Source organism: Arachis hypogaea, chromosome 2 (genome assembly GCF_003086295.3).
Source record: "Arachis hypogaea cultivar Tifrunner chromosome 2, arahy.Tifrunner.gnm2.J5K5, whole genome shotgun sequence".
NCBI classification, from domain to species: domain Eukaryota; kingdom Viridiplantae; phylum Streptophyta; class Magnoliopsida; order Fabales; family Fabaceae; genus Arachis; species Arachis hypogaea.
In genome coordinates this window covers 60,165,610-60,182,545 of record NC_092037.1, presented here as the reverse complement: position 1 = coordinate 60,182,545, position 16,936 = coordinate 60,165,610, and positions in this window count along the sequence as shown.

Genomic DNA, 16,936 nt, shown 5'->3' with positions numbered 1-16,936 from the left:
GGCGTCTAACGCCACTCCAGCTTCCACCCCTGGCATTCAAACGCCAGTGGGAGATCAGACACATACAAGTGCTGATAGCAACCCCTCTAAAAAGGCTTCTCAACCCACATCTGTAGGTAATAAACCTGCAGCAACTAAGGTTGAAGAATACAAAGCTAAAATGCCTTATCCTCAGAAACTCCGCTAAGCGGAACAGGATAAGCAATTTGCCCGCTTTGCAGACTATCTCAGGACTCTTGAAATAAAGATTCTATTTGCAGAGGCACTTGAGCAAATACCCTCTTATGCTAAGTTCATGAAAGAAATCTTAAGTCATAAGAAGGACTGGAGAGAAACTGAAAAAGTTTTCCTCACTGAAGAATGTAGTGCAGTCATTCTGAAAAGCTTCCCAAAAAAGCTTAAAGATCCCGGAAGCTTTATGATACAATGCACATTAGAGGGTACTTGTACCAAGCAAGCTCTATGTGACCTTGGGGCAAGTATCAACCTAATACCTGCATCTACTATCAGAAAGCTTGGTTTGACTGACCAACCCGAATATGTCTCCAACTTGCTGATGGCTCCATTAAATACGCATCAGGCGTGATTGAAGACATGATTGTCAAGGTTGGGCCATTTGCCTTTCCCACTGACTTTGTGGTGCTGGAAATAGAGGAGCACAAAAGTGCAACTCTCATTCTAGGAAGACCTTTCCTAGCAATTGGACAAACCCTCATTGACGTCCAAAAAGGGGAATTAACCCTGAGAGTCAATGAGGATGAGTTTAAGTTGAATGTTGTCAAAGCTATGCAGCATTCAGACACCCCAGACGACTGCATGAGCATTGATATTATTGACTCTCTGGTAAAAGAGGCCAATATGACTGAGAGCCTCAAATCAGAGCTAGAGGATGTCTTTAAAGATGCTCAGCCTGATCTGGAGGAACCAAAGAGAATAATAGAACCTCTGAAAATTCCTCAGGAAGAGGAAAAACCTCCCAAACCCGAGCTCAAACCATTACCACCATCCATGAAATATCCATTTCTGGGAGAAGGTGATACCTTCCCTATAATCATAAGCTCTACCTTAGAGCCATAGGAAGAGGAAGCACTAATTCAAGTGCTAAGGACACACAAGACAGCTCTTGGGTGGTCCATCCGTGATCTTAAGGGCATTAGCGCAGCCAGATGCATGCATAAGATTCTATTGGAGGGTGATGCTAAGCCAGTGGTTCAACCACAGAGGCGGCTGAATCCAGCCATGAAGGAGGTGGTGCAGAAGGAGGTCACTAAATTACTAGAGGCTGGGATTATTTATCCTATTTCTGATAGCACCTGGGTAAGCCCTGTCCAAGTCGTCCCCAAAAAGGGAGGCATGACAGTGGTTCATAATGAAAACAATGAACTGGTTCCTACAAGAACAGTTACAGGTTGGCGTATGTGTATTGACTACAGAAGACTCAATATAGCCACCAGAAAGGATCATTTTCCTTTACCATTCATAGACCAGATGCTAGAAAGATTAGTAGGTCATGATTACTACTGCTTTTTGGATGGCTATTCAGGTTACAACCAGATTACAGTAGATCCCCAAGATCAAGAGAAAACAGCATTCACATGTCCATCTGGAGTATTTGCATACAGAAGGATGCCATTTGGCCTATGCAATGCACCTGTAACCTTTCAAAGGTGCATGCTCTCTATTTTCTCTGATATGGTGGAAAAATTTCTGGAAGTCTTCATGGATGACTTTTCAATATTTGGAGACTCATTCAGCTCCTATCTTGACCATCTAGCACTTGTTCTAAAGAGGTGCCAAGAGACTAACCTGGTTTTAAACTAGGAGAAATGTCACTTTATGGTAACCGAAGGAATTGTCCTTGGGCACAAAATTTCGAACAAGGGAATAGAGGTGGATCAAGCCAAGGTAAAGGTAATTGAAAAATTATCACCATCTGCCAATGTTAAGGCAATTAGAAGCTTTCTGGGGGCATGCAGGATTTTATAGGAGGTTTATAAAAGATTTTTTAAAAATTGCAAAACCTCTGAGTAATCTGCTAGCTGCTGACACGCTATTTATCATTGATAAGGAGTGTCTACAGGCGTTTGAGACTCTGAAAGCTAAGCTGGTCACAGCACCAGTCATCTCTGCACCAGATTGGACATTACCATTTGAATTAATGTGTGATGCCAGTGATCATGCCATTGGTGCAGTGTTGGGACAGAGGCATGACAAGCTTCTGCACGTCATTTATTATGCCAGCCAGTTCTAAATGATGCGCAGAAGAACTACACAACCACAGAAAAGGAATTGCTTGCAGTGGTTTATGCCATTGACAAGTTTAGATCCTATTTAGTAGGATCAAAAGTGATTGTGTACACAGACCATGCTGCTCTTAAATATCTACTCACAAAGCAGGATTTAAAACACAGGCTCATAAGATGGGTGTTGCTTCTGCAAGAGTTTGATATAGAAATAAGAGACAGAAAAGGGACAGAGAACCAAGTAGCAGATCACTGATGATTGGATTTTTGATGGTTTAGAATTTCACAAATGAATTCTCGTTGCAAGTATAGTTTCTAAACCAATCACTAATCCTTTCATACAAAAAGTTGTTTGTCACTAAAACAAACCCCTAAAATTATAAACCAAAGTATTCAAACCTCGGGTCGTTCTCCCTAGGAATTACAATAAAGTGCCTTGTTATTGGTTAGAAATGTGTTTTGGGGTTTTGGATAAGAAGCATGAAAAGTAAATGGCAATGAAAATAAACTAACAACTATAAAAGGCTCTTGGCAAGGTATGAAAATTAGAAGTCCTATCCTAGTTATCCTTCTCAATTGTGATGAGAATCGTTCATTGCTACCACTTAGTTAACCCTTACTAAATAAAGGAAAGTCAAGTGGATGAATTGACTTGAGCCACAAGTCCTAGCCAACTCCCAAGGAAAGACTGGCTTTAGTGCACTCCAAACCAATTAGCAATCTCTCCAATTACCAATCAACAAAGGAATTAGATAACTCAAGTGTCACTAATTACTCTACCTAGGCCAAGAGGAACAAAATCTATACTATATCTAGAAGAGGCATTTCAACAAACACATAAAAGGCAATAAAAGTAAACAACATAAATTGCAAGAATTAAAGAGAGATCTAACTACAAAGGCAAGAGATCAATAATAGAAAAGCAAAGAAGAACAATTATTATGAATTACCTCTTATTGAATTGAAAGAAAATGGAAGGAACAATAGTAGATCTACAACAAAGTATAAGAACAACATAAAGGAAATTACAATAAAAGAATGGAAGAAGAATTAATGTAACAAAAAGGAATTGAGAAGATAGAAGTAGAAGAATATGAATTAAAATCTAGATCTAAGAACTAAACCTAATCCTAATCCTAATCCTAGAGAGAAGTGAGAGCTTCTCTCTCTAGAAACTACTTCTAAAACTAAACTATGACTAATGGTAACTAACTTGTAAAGTATGAGAGTATGTTCATTCACCCTTCAATCCTTGGATTAAATAGCATCAGAAATGAGTTGGATTGGTCCCACAAGGCTTCTAAAATCGCTGGCCACGTTTTGCTTTAAGTGAACCAGGTGGCAGCAACGACGCGTGCGCGTACTATGCGTGTACACGTCACCATCCGCGGTTCAACCATAGCAAATCTTATATCGTTTTGAAGCCCCAGATGTTAGCTTTCCAACCCAACTGAAACCGCATCATTTGGACCTCTGTAGCTCAAGTTATGGTCGTTTAAGTGCGGAAAGGTCGGCTTGACAGCTTTCCGGTTCTTTCATTTCTTCATGAGTTCTCCAACTTTTCATGCTTTCTTTCTTCATTCCCTTGATCCAATCTTTGCCTCCTAAACCTTAAATCACTTAAATCAAGCTGTCCCTAACCATGTGCTTGTGGCATGCAGGTCCAAGTGAAAAGCTTGAGACTGAGTGGTTAAAGTCGTGATCCAAAGAAAAAAGAGTGTGCTTAAGAGCTCTGAACACCTCTAATTGGGGACTTTAGCAAAGCTGAGTCACAATCTGAAAAGGTTCACCCAGTCATGTGTCTGTGCCATTTATGTATCCGGTGGTAATACTGGAAAACAAAGTGCTTAGGGCCACGGTCAAGACTCATAAAAGTAGCTGTGTTCAAGAATTAACATACTTAACTAGGAGAATCAACAACACTATCTGAACTCTGAGTTCCTATGGATGCCAATCATTCTAAACTTCAAGGGATAAAGTGAGATGCCAAAACTGTTCAGAATCAAAAAGCTACAAGTCCCGCTCATCTAATTAGAACTAATACTCCTTGATATTTTGGAATTTATAGTATATTCTATTCTTTTTATTCTATTTGATTCTCAGTTGCTTAGGAACAAGCAACAATTTAAGTTTGGTGTTGTGATGAGCGGATAATTTATATGCTTTTTGGCATTGTTTTTAGGTAGTTTTTAGTATGTTCTAGCTACTTTTTAGTATATTTTTATTAGGTTTTAGGCAAAATTCATATTTCTAGACTTTACTATGAGTTTGTGTATTTTTCTGTGATTTCAGGTATTTTCTAGCTGAAATTTTGGGAGTTGAGCAAAAATCTGATTTAGGCTGAAAAAGGACTACGAATACTGTTAGATTCTGACCTCCCTACACTCGGAATGGATTTTTTGGGGCTACAGAAGTCCAATTGGTACACTCTTAATAGGGTTGAAAAGTAGACATCTAGGGCTTTCCAGCAATATATAATAGTCCATACTTTGCACGAAGATAGACGACATAAACTGGCGTTCAATGCCAATTCCATATTGCAGTCTGGCGTTCAATGCCAGAAATAGGTTGCAAGTTGGAGTTCAACGCCAGAAACAGGTTACAACTTGGCGTTTGACTCCTGAAATAGCCCAGGCACGTGAGAAGCTTAAGTCTCAGCCCCAGCACACACCAAGTGGGCCCCAGAAGTGGATTTCTGCACTATCCATCTTAGTTTACTCATTTTCTGTAAACCTAGGGTACTAGTTTACTATTTAAACAACTTTTAGAGACTTATTTTACATCTCATGATATTTTTAGATCTGAGTTTTATACCTTTTGACGGCATGAGTCTCTAAACCCCATTGTTGGGGGTGAGGAGCTCTGCAGCGTCTCGATGAATTAATGCAATTATTTCTGTTTTCCATTCAAACACGCTTGTTCCTATCTAAGATGTTCATTCGCGCTTCACTATGAAGAAGGTAATGATCCGTGACACTCATCACCTTCCTCAATCCATGAACGTGTGCCTGACAACCACCTCTGTTCTACATTATATTGAATGAGTATCTCTTAGATTCCTTAATCAGAATCTTCGTGGTATAAGCTAGAACCCATTGGCAGCATCCTTGAGAATTCGGAAAGTCTAAACCTTATCTGTGGTATTCCGAGTAGGATTCGGAGATTGGATGACTGTGACGAGCTTAAAACTCGCGAGTGTTGGGCGTAGTGATAGACGCAAAAGGATCAATGGATCTTATTCTGACATGATCGAGAAATGACAGATGATTAGCCGTGCTGTGACAGAGCATTTGGACCATTTTCACTAAGAGGATGGGAAGTAGCCATTGACAACGGTGATGCCCTACATATAGCTTGCCATGGAAGGAACTTTGCATTTATGAAAGTGAGAAAGCATTATGTTGCAGGAATTCAGAAGACAAAGCATCTCCAAAACTCCAACATATTCTCCATTACTGCGTAACAATTACTCCTTTTAAACTCTTTTATTTATCTTTTACAGTCGAGGCTAAAGAATCCTATTGGTATCCTGACTAAGATTAATAAGATAACCATAGCTTGCTTCAAGCCAACAATCTCCGTGGGATTTGACCCTTACTCATGTAAGGTATTACTTGGACGACCCAGTGCACTTGCTGGTTAGTTGTGCGAAGCTGTGAGAAATAGTCCATTAACATTGGCATACACAATTTCGTGCACCAATGATGAAGCTTATTTAACAAGATGATGGTTTGAATTTGCACGAATTCTAAATGTTGATATTTATGATGTTATTTCAGTTGGTTATCGTTACGAGAATGATTCTATATTATACGTGACTAAGAACTAGAATAGATTCAATATTGTTTAAGTAATTTGGTTTTAATATTAGTATTTGATTAAATTATAAATTTTAAATTATTGCCTCAATTTATATATTATGAGTATTTTTCGTGGATGTACTATTTTTAAATAATTTAATAATTAATAAAATGAAGTGGTGTCAGATATATTATTTAAGTTTATTTTTACCCTTTATTTCTTTATTTGTATTTTCATTATATTTGACAAAAAATCTCTACCTAAACATATAGCTTTCGTTCACCTAAATACAATTTAGTTGCCAATAAAAATCGATTTTATCTATAAAAAATAATGAAACATGTATCTTTTGATATTATATTAATATAGTAAGTAGACATTATAATATAATAATATCTTTAATTGTATTATAATTAGCTCATAAATAATGTATGATTATATTATTTTAGGAAATTTTTTTCATTATAATTATATCAAATCAATATTTAATTATGATAAAATATGTTAATTATAATTATATCATAAAATTATAATAATTACGATAGTTATGTTATATATTTTAATCATTTATATAAGTAAATAAACTAGAAAACAATCAAATCAAATCATGACGGTAAATAAATAATATAGAATAATATTATACATTTAATTGCATTATAATTAGCTCATGAATAATGTATGATTATATTATTTTAGAAAAATATTTTTATTATAATTATATCAAATTAATATTTAATATATTATTTAAATCTATTTTTTATATAACAATAATATTATATATATTTATATATCACTTTTTTAAACTCATTCTTACAAATATTAGCATATAATTAATATAGATAACATATATACTTAATAGATATTTTTATTAAATTAATTATAATGATTAATACAAGATAATATCATAATTATAACCTAATTATAGCAAGAATTTTCATAAAAATAATTGACTACTAATTTGAATATAATTGATATAGTTAAATTGATACAGCCGATAAGATTGAGAATATGTAGCAATTATAGCAATTATTATATCAATTATAATAATAATTCACGTGACTTCATATACAGTAAATTTTGAATTATAATTGTCACATAATTATACTTGAATATTATTTAATTTTAGATGTTTTATAGGTAATATTCATTATCAGATGAATTATCATCATTACTCAATAATAATAATAATAATAATAATAATAATAATAATAATAATAATAATAATAATAATAATTTTGAATTTATATAATTAATATAATTGATATAGTTCTAATTCTCATTTGTATGTAATAATTTTATTAGTATGTATTCACAGTTTTAATCAATATATAATAATAATAATAATAATAATAATAATAATAATAATAATAATAATAATAATAATAATAATATATAAACATAAAATTAATTAGTTAACAAATTGAATTTAGCTTATGAATTTTTATTTTCTACTCAAATTTTTAATCATTAGTGATTTTATTTTTTATATTTACAGTAAATTTTGACTATAAAAAAATTAGTTTTGATTGTTTCTTATTTTATTTATTTACAGTCATAATTAAATTTGATATAATTATAGTAATATAAAGCTACTTCATATATAGCAATAATATTATAAAAAATATTATTGTACGATTGTAGAATAAAAAATAATCATATATATAAAATAAAATAATTATAACAAAAAATTAATACATGTAATTTAAATGTTTTTAATAGCTGGTAACATGGAGTTTAATAAAATATAATTCATATATATATATATATAGAATTATTTAACAAAATTAATATATACGTATATATAAATAAAAAAATTATTATAATTTCTGAAAATTATATATAATTTTTTTTCAAATAAATTTATTTTAATTATATTACAATTAGCTCATGAATAATTTATGATTATATTAATTTAAGAAAATATCTTCATTATAATTATATCAAATTAATATTTAATGTGTTATTAAACTACTTATAAATTATCGATATTTTTAATCATTCTAATTATATCAATTGATATAATTCTAATTCTCATTCAAATGCAATAATTTTATTAGGAGATAATTAATGCACACATTAATAGTGACCCATTTAATTTGATATCAATTAGTGGATAATAATAATAATAATAATAATAATAATAATAATAATAATAATAATAATAATAATAATAATAAAGTCTACACGGTACATGCATTATATTTTAAAAAGGTAAAATATATTTTAAAAAATTAGAGTATTAATAATCAATTATGATTAATATCAATATCAATAATTAATTTTTATAATTATTTTTTGTACTACTAAAGGCTACGTATAGTATTTTTCTTTTTTGTAGAATAAAAAAGGTTGTGATTCATAATATTTTTGTAAAGTTATATCGTATGGACACAAGATTAATTAGATAACAAATTGAATTTTAATTAATATGTTTTATTTTCTGCTCATATTTTTTCATTAATTATTTTACTTTTTATATTTACAGTAATATTGAATGTAAAAAAGAAAAAAATAATATTGAATGTTATCTATTTTATTTATTTAGATTCATAATTAAATTTGATATAATTATAGAAAGTATCTAGGATTAATAATAACATGATAGTATAATTTTAAATTGTATAACATAATAAAAATTGTAGCAATTTATGTATGCTTCCTATATAGCAATAATATTATATATATTTATATATCTCCTCTTTTAGCTCTTTCCTAAAAATATTGGCATATAATTAATGTCGATAACATATATATTGCGTAAGTATTTCCATTGAAAATATTTGTTAACTATTATCGTGTATAATTAGTGTGTGTGTGTGTATATATATATATATATAAGGATTAATAGTGAATTGTTACAATTATTTATCATCTAGAAAATTCGTACCTTAGACATAGAACTTCTTCTATTTATTATTTTTCATACCTAAAGGATACTAACTATGATTCTATCAACAGTATTACCTATGATAGATTATGTAATAAAAAAGTTTGAAAAATAATGGCAACAATTATAAGGTTATGAAAAGTCTCATCCAAATTTGACAAGAACAACACGACCTACATAGAAATGGTTCTTATGGATGATAAGGTAAGTTGATTATTTTCCATGATTCTTTCAAGTGATGCTAGGTCTATTTTATAAATATTTTTTGTTTATATTTTAAGTTTATTTGATAAATAAACCCTTGCACGAATTAAAGACAGTGCAATTTTATAGATTTATAAGTGCGTGCTACTAGCCTTTATATTTAATTTATTTTAGACTTTGATAATTGTCAATATATTTGTGGGTAGATTTAACTATTAATATATTATTTATGATCACATTCAGTATATATGTCTGATTTATTGAAGAAAGTAGATTATTAAAATCGATTAATAACTATTTTAGAGTTAATCCAATTAATATTAAATTTTAAAAAAATAAACAATGCATAACATATTAATTTTTTATTAATCAAATTATTATAATTTAAATTAATTTTAAAAAATAATTTAAAATTATAATTTCAATCTTATCACGTGTATGACACCGGTAATTAACTTGTAAGTTTAATCTTTAAGAGCATTTTTAATGCTATTTTTAATTAAGTTCCGTTTTTATTATGTGTCCTACAAAATAACACATTAGATTTATGGAATCATATATAATAAATAATAATTTTAAAAAAAATGAGATGTATTATTTCAATATTTGACCTCAATTTAATTAAAATTTTATATTATTTTTAATTATTTTATTAAGATAATTATACAAGTTGATAAAATTGTATTAGTTTGATATTAAAATAAAATTAATTTTATTTTATTTATCAATTCTAATACAAAATTCTATTTGAAATTAGTTTACTTCTTAAAAATATAAAAAACAATACTCTAAAAATACTCCATTAAATTATTTTTTAGAAACGAAATTGTATGTAATAGAATTCACAGCCAAGCTTATACCAAGTGAAAAATGAATTTTGAGATTGCTAGTTTTATTTGTCTAACCCACCACCACTCTTTCTGGGAGTTCCAATATACCATTCACAGTTTATACCACACTGCAAGTGTTTGGTTTTTTTTTTTTTTAATTTTGAGAATGTCCTTTTTTATTTATAACCATTTGCTGAAAGACATATCGTCACTTAATAATTATTTGAAAATTTTTAATCAATTTTAAATTATCTAAATAATTAGTCTAAACAATTTATGTATTAATTATTTTAATGCAAGTACTATTGTTTCTCTTTCAATTCACGCTTATTTCTTTTTCAAGATATACTCTCATATTTAATTTAGTTAAATCAGAATGATGGGGTTATTAAATTCTTTAAAATTGGAAAAGAAAAAGGTTGAGTTAAATTTTAAGATCGTCAACATGATGCACTGTACTATTAATTTTAAAGAGTTTAAAAAAGTTTTAAAATGCAAGACCATCAAAAAAAATTGACACAAACTACACGACACACACGAAGAAACAATTCAATAATGAATTGGTATTTTTCAAGAAAACTAAGAAGATTTATGAGAAAAGAAAGGAAGAGGCAAATGATCATCATCATCTAGCTTAGAGACTTCAAAAAGTTAAGGGTCAAAACAAAATTATATGCCACAATTGTAAAGAACCTAATCATTATAAAGCTAATTTTTCGCAAAGAGAAGGAAGACAAACTAAGAAGAACAAGAAGAAGGTGTTTATAGCTTCATAGGAATATTTGGAGAATGATTTTGATGAAGAAGGAGATGAAGAATCAGATCATGACGCTTAAGTTTGCTTTATGGTAGATCACTAAAAAAAATATGTTGAATATCGTCGGATTTACTGTCGGACGTTACCGATGGATTTAGCAGTAGATTTTCTGATAGTTATGAGTGAAAATTTGTCCCTCAAATATGTTACCATGGGATTTAAAATTTTCCCGCTAAATTTGACTGTAAATAGAGGCATGAAAATTAATTTTATTAGCGCCATATTTATTGTTGGATTTTTCGTTAAAATTTTTTTACAGTAACAGGATTTAGTGAAACGTTCCATTTAGGAAATTATAATAGAAACTTAATTTCAAATTATAATAACAACACATAGTAGGAAATTGAATGAAATAAATTGCATAAATACAAATTTAATTTTAACAACATCAATAAAAATAGCAACACAATAATTTAGACAACTTTCAATTCTTCCATTAATCGTGATCAGATCCTACAGACCAGGAAAAAAAAGAAGAAAAAATATATATATTAAAGTTGAAGTTTTAGTGTATCAAAGTTAAATCTAAGTCCAAAAGAACCCAAAAAAGGATTTGGCCTTGATGAAAAGGAGAAATGATGTGGTAGACTTACCATAATTGACGGTGATAGTTAGCAATACTTTTTGTTATAGAGATAAGACAAACAATGAAAAAAGCCACACATCCCAGCTCTTGCGGCAACAAGAGAGAAATCACGAAGGAGAGGATGAGAAATTACAGGAATATTGCCGTGGAGGAGCTTGCACGACCCATAGGGAAGTTGTGCATGACCCGTGAAGAACCTCATAAACCTTGCCGGTGAACTATTTTTCTTTCTCCAATCGTCGATGATTGGGGAGTGACTTGGAGACTCTTCAGGATGACAAATCAGTAAAGAATTCTAGAGCGGGAGAACGGGTGTGAAATGCTAGCGAATGAGTGAAAATTGAAAAAATGGGAGAATAATGGAGATTCGAAATCGGTGGGCATGAAAATAGAGTAAAAATCGGAGTATGATTTGAGAGAGACTGATAGATGTTTATAGGGATTAATTTTGGCAGTTAACACTTAGAATTTTTGAATTTGCGTAGAAGACGGTCAAACCTGAAAATTAAGATAGAGATCACACGCGATGGTTTCAATCGAAGGAAAAAAGCGCGTGTTACTTCGATCGGCAGTACAAAGAAAAAACGGACTTTGTACATTAACATATGTATGTATATCGTAGTTGGCAGTTGATAAACTAAATATTTTGTTGGTGAAGTAACATTTCTCAATAAAAAATGCATACTACAAGAAAGATTTAAGATTTTATGGATTTAAATAAAATATTAGTTTATATTTTACATAGTTAAATTGCAGAATATGGCTCTTTATCGTTAAAATGCCAACTGAAACATGAATTAAGAAGCATATTTTTCTTTTACTTTTTTGTTCGAAAAAATTGACGTATTAATTATTCACTTAATAATCATTGTTAGAAGAATCAAAATATCATTGTATTAATTAAATTTATCATTTTATATGAGGTTAATTTATATCAATATCCTCCCCTTCCTCCCTCCAAATCTATATCTTGTTTGGGTTTGGAGAATACATATTATGAAATAGATAAAGCATTTAACTAAAATTGGATTGATGCACTAAATAAATGTATTTAGACTGCATGGGTAACTAAGGTAACATTTGGTTACTGTCCATGTTCCTCTAAGACATAAACACGGTAACAAACGTCCTTCATTTGTTTTGATTTAGTTTGGTGAGACACAAAAAACTTGATGAATACGAGAAGACATAGATGGACATAAATATACAAAATTTATATACCACTTATAAGCTGAGACACTAAGACATAGACACAAAACATTGACTTTTTTCCTTTAAATTTCAATTTTAACCCTAGACCCTAATAATGTTTCTTCTTCTCTTTCCTTCCCTCTTCCCTCCTCCATCTTCTTCTACTTCTATCATCTTCCTTCAATCACTCCTCCCTCTACCACTAGCCACTCCTCAAGATCTGTCGCCCACCATTGAAACAGTCACAACGTCATCGCCGTCCAACCCTCACGAGTAGAAAGTCGCCGCGCCGTCACAGAGCTGTCATCGTCCACCATTGTCATCCATCCCTCGCGGCCTAGCACCTCGCAACACCCACCCCTCGTGACACAGGAACACTCGTGCGTTGTGCCTACTCATTTTCACAACTGCCATCGCCAGCAACTCGCAACCGCCATTGCCTTCTTCTTTCCTTCTATTGTCGTCACCCAATATCTCTCATTCTCTTGAATTTTTTAATTTTGGTTGATTGTTATTGTGATTACTAGCTGCCTCTCTGTCAATCTTTTTTTGAGAGAGACAAATAGTTATTGATAAGAAATTTATTTCAACATTTTTTGGTAATTATAGATGATGATGAGAATGATGACAGTGGTATTGATGATGGTTGTAGATGATGGTGGTGATAGTGTTGTTTCTGATAAGAATAAATTTGGTATTTTGATATGAATAAAAATTTAGTATATTGTTATATATATTTTTACTAAATACAATAAAAAAATTGTATGTATTTATATCTATGTGTTACTATATTTTTGTATTTCTGTCTATTTTTTTGTGTATCTTTGTTATTAAACAGAGCCTAAAGGAGTTTCTCTCTTTAATTTATTTGGTTATTAGAGTATATGAAAATTAATTAATGAGTATATTATTTTCCTTCTTATTAGTAATTTTATTAAATATTTATTTTTGTTCATCCTTATTCATTCTTTTTCTTGATCTAATTTAGGAGCTTCCAATTCATCCACCAACAATTGAAATGGAATTAGTATGTCATTGATAGTTAAACTTAGAAACTCAATTTTTATGTTTTATAAAAATTATCCTCGTCAAAGAACAACTGAACAATTTAATTAACCAAAGGATGATAATTACTTAATAATCACTAATTTTTTTAATTTGTATGAATATCAAGTAAGAAAAAAATTGCTACAATTATGTGTTAATGCTCTTATTAAAAAAAATCAAATGAGTTAACTCGATAATTCAGATGAGTTTAATCAAATAAATCTCTTTTGACTAATTTAAAATACAAGTTAACTCAATATATGCTTTTTACTTGAAGATTTTTCTTTCCCATCAATCTAGCCTTATATTTAACCACTTTACCAATCTAGCCTTATACTTAATAAGGTAATTTACGTTGATAAAATAAATAGAACTTAAAATTATACAGATGTCCTAAATTATAATTGATTACATGTTCTGTCTTAAATACCTTTATGTAAATTAAATCAAATTGATTCGATTTATGCTATTTACATATAAATCGAATTACTATGTGTATCTTGCACAAGTAGTAAATCAAATCAAATCAAATCAATTTGGTTTAATTTACCATGTATAAGTTGTACTAGTGATAAATTGAATCAAATTTATTCGATTTACTACTTGTACAGATTATTGACATATCATTTATGTTCTTGTGTGGGTTGGCTGGGGTATAGCCCGTTCCATGGCGACTTTTTTCAAGCCTTCTTTCGAGACGGGTTATACCTCGGCACCTTGGGAACAAGGAGGTGAGTACCTTCAAAAAGGTACTCTGACACTTAATCAGTATGTGAATAAGCTCTATTTTCAAGTAATTCTTGCATTCATGAATGCCGTACCTTTCTTCTGATTACTTTCTTTTATAACGAGAGTAAGTAGTCAGAGGTTGTTTTTTGCTGTTATCGAATTATAATGATAACATATAGAGCTATATTGTAACATTCTGATTTGTTGCTATGATTTTAATAGCCGACTTATAACGTATATGACGAGTTTTTATAATCGATTTATAACGATGTTATCATAGCTCCCAAGTTGGGTCTGGTGATATTTTAATAAAGTATGTTGAGCTTTTAATAACAATGTATAACTCGGCATATATGTTATAAGTGTAGGCCCAGGTTAACATGCTTTATTAAAATATGTTAGAAAGGAAAATAAAATAAAATAAAAGGAAAAAAAGTAAATAAAAAGGTCTTTAATGAAGGGGTTGTACATTGATTAGACACCGGTTGATTTTTCAATGGTATGTAAGTCATTGATGAAAATAAAGGGTTAAGATTGCTTAGAGGAATTTCAAATGGTTTCATAAATTGGTTCAATTTATTTAATTTGGAATCACAAGTGTGTTCCATAAAGGCAAGAACTTTAACTCCATAGTGTCCAACAGGGAACAAAGTATGAGCAAAAGAAGTTAGTACGTACGTTTTTGTTTATTCTTCTTCTACATTTATGAAAGCAATGGGTGTTAAAAAATTGACAGAGTTGCAGAAAAAGGAAGATGGGTCATATAAGTAGGTTGAGGATGATGTAAAAATTTGTGGCTCATTGTTTGTTGACGAAGAGAGTGTGAGTGAAATTGATAAACAAAAAATAGTGAGGGAGGGTTCAGGTATTCATGTGGTGTTGTTGCCATGTACAAGGGCAGAATGTGTGTTTCACAAAAGAAAAGATTTTGAGTTTTTCTACATGCATAGTTATGTTTTGCAAGAGTTGCGAGTAAAACTTTCATTTACAAATTTTGAGTGTTCTATTTTAAAACAGTTGAACTGTGCTCCATCTCAACTTCATCCTAATGGATAGGCACTTTTAAAATGTTTTGAAATACTAATAGAGTTTTTGGATATAAAACCTTCATTAAGCCTGCTTTTTTTCTTTATTTCAAGCAAAAGGAGTTCGAAAGGAAATGTGGGTGAACTTAAACAGTTTTAGTTTAGGAATTTTTAAATTGTATAAAACCTTTTTTAAGGATTTTAAAGAAATATTTTTAAAAATTAAGAGTGTTGATGAGGAATTTTCGTTCTATTTGGATGAATATATGAGGAAAAAATTGTTACTTTATTGGTGTTCACAGTTGATACATGTGTTAGGACCTGAAGAAATTAGTAGAAAAAAACGCATGTATAATAGAGTTTTTATTGAGCCATATAAAAAAAGGCAAGTTGATATTCATTTATGAAATACTTCCATGAGAAGATGATAAAGAGTCAGTGGTGAAATATTTAGGTAAGAGATTTGATGATGTATTCTGTATAAAAAAATGGCTTTGGTGTTGCTTGAATAATTGGTTATTCGTATATTATAGGTAGTAAGTATCCGGATGTGACTGCAACGACCTTAAAAGCTCATCCTAGAAGTAAAAATTTGGATAAAAAAGGATCCTCGTCTAATTCTGGGGGAGATGGAGAAAATGAGGTAAATCAAACTGTTCCAAAAAGAAAACCTATGATTTTCAAAAAGAGAAAAGCTGAGCTGACTGTTGGCGACGATGAAGCAGATGGAACGGGAAAAGAAATTTAGTTGGAGGAATGACTAGCTTTATGAGTAACCAAGAAAGGTTGCATTCTTTTTCATAGTTGGGTGATGGGTGGTGCACGAAATTGTGATCATCAACAATGGCGCCAAAAACTTGGTAGCGCTCTCAAACATGAATCAGACTTTTTCACAATTCCGCACAACTAATCAGCAAGTGCACTGGGTCGTCCAAGTAATACCTTACGTGAGTAAGGGTCGAATCCCACGGAGATTGTTGGCTTGAAGCAAGCTATGGTCATCTTGTAAATCTTAGTTAGGCAGATTATAAATGGTTATGGAGTTTTTGAAAATAATAATAAATAAAGCATAAAATAAGATAGAGATACTTATGTAATTCAATGGTAGGAATTTCAGATAAGTGCATAGAGGTGCTTGTTCCTATTGAATCTCTGCTTTCCTACTGCTTTCATCCAATTCTTCATACTCCTTTCCATGGCAAGCTGTATGTAGGGCATCACCGTTGTCAATGGCTACTTCCCATCCTCTCAGTGAAAAAGGTCTAAATGCTCTTGTCACAGCACGGCTAATCATCTGTCGGTTCTCGATCATGCCAGAATAGAATCTATTGATTCTTTTGTGTCTGTCACCACGCCCAACAATCACGAGTTTAAAGCTCGTCACAGTCATTCAATCCCTCAATCCTACTCGGAATACCACAGATAAGGTTTAGACTTTCTGGATTCTCAAGAGTGACCGCCAAAGGGTTCTAGCTTATACCACGAAGATTCTGATCAAGGAATCCAAGAGATACACGCTTGGTCTAAGATAGAACGGAAGTGGTTGTCAAGCACGCGCTCATAAGGAGGGATGATG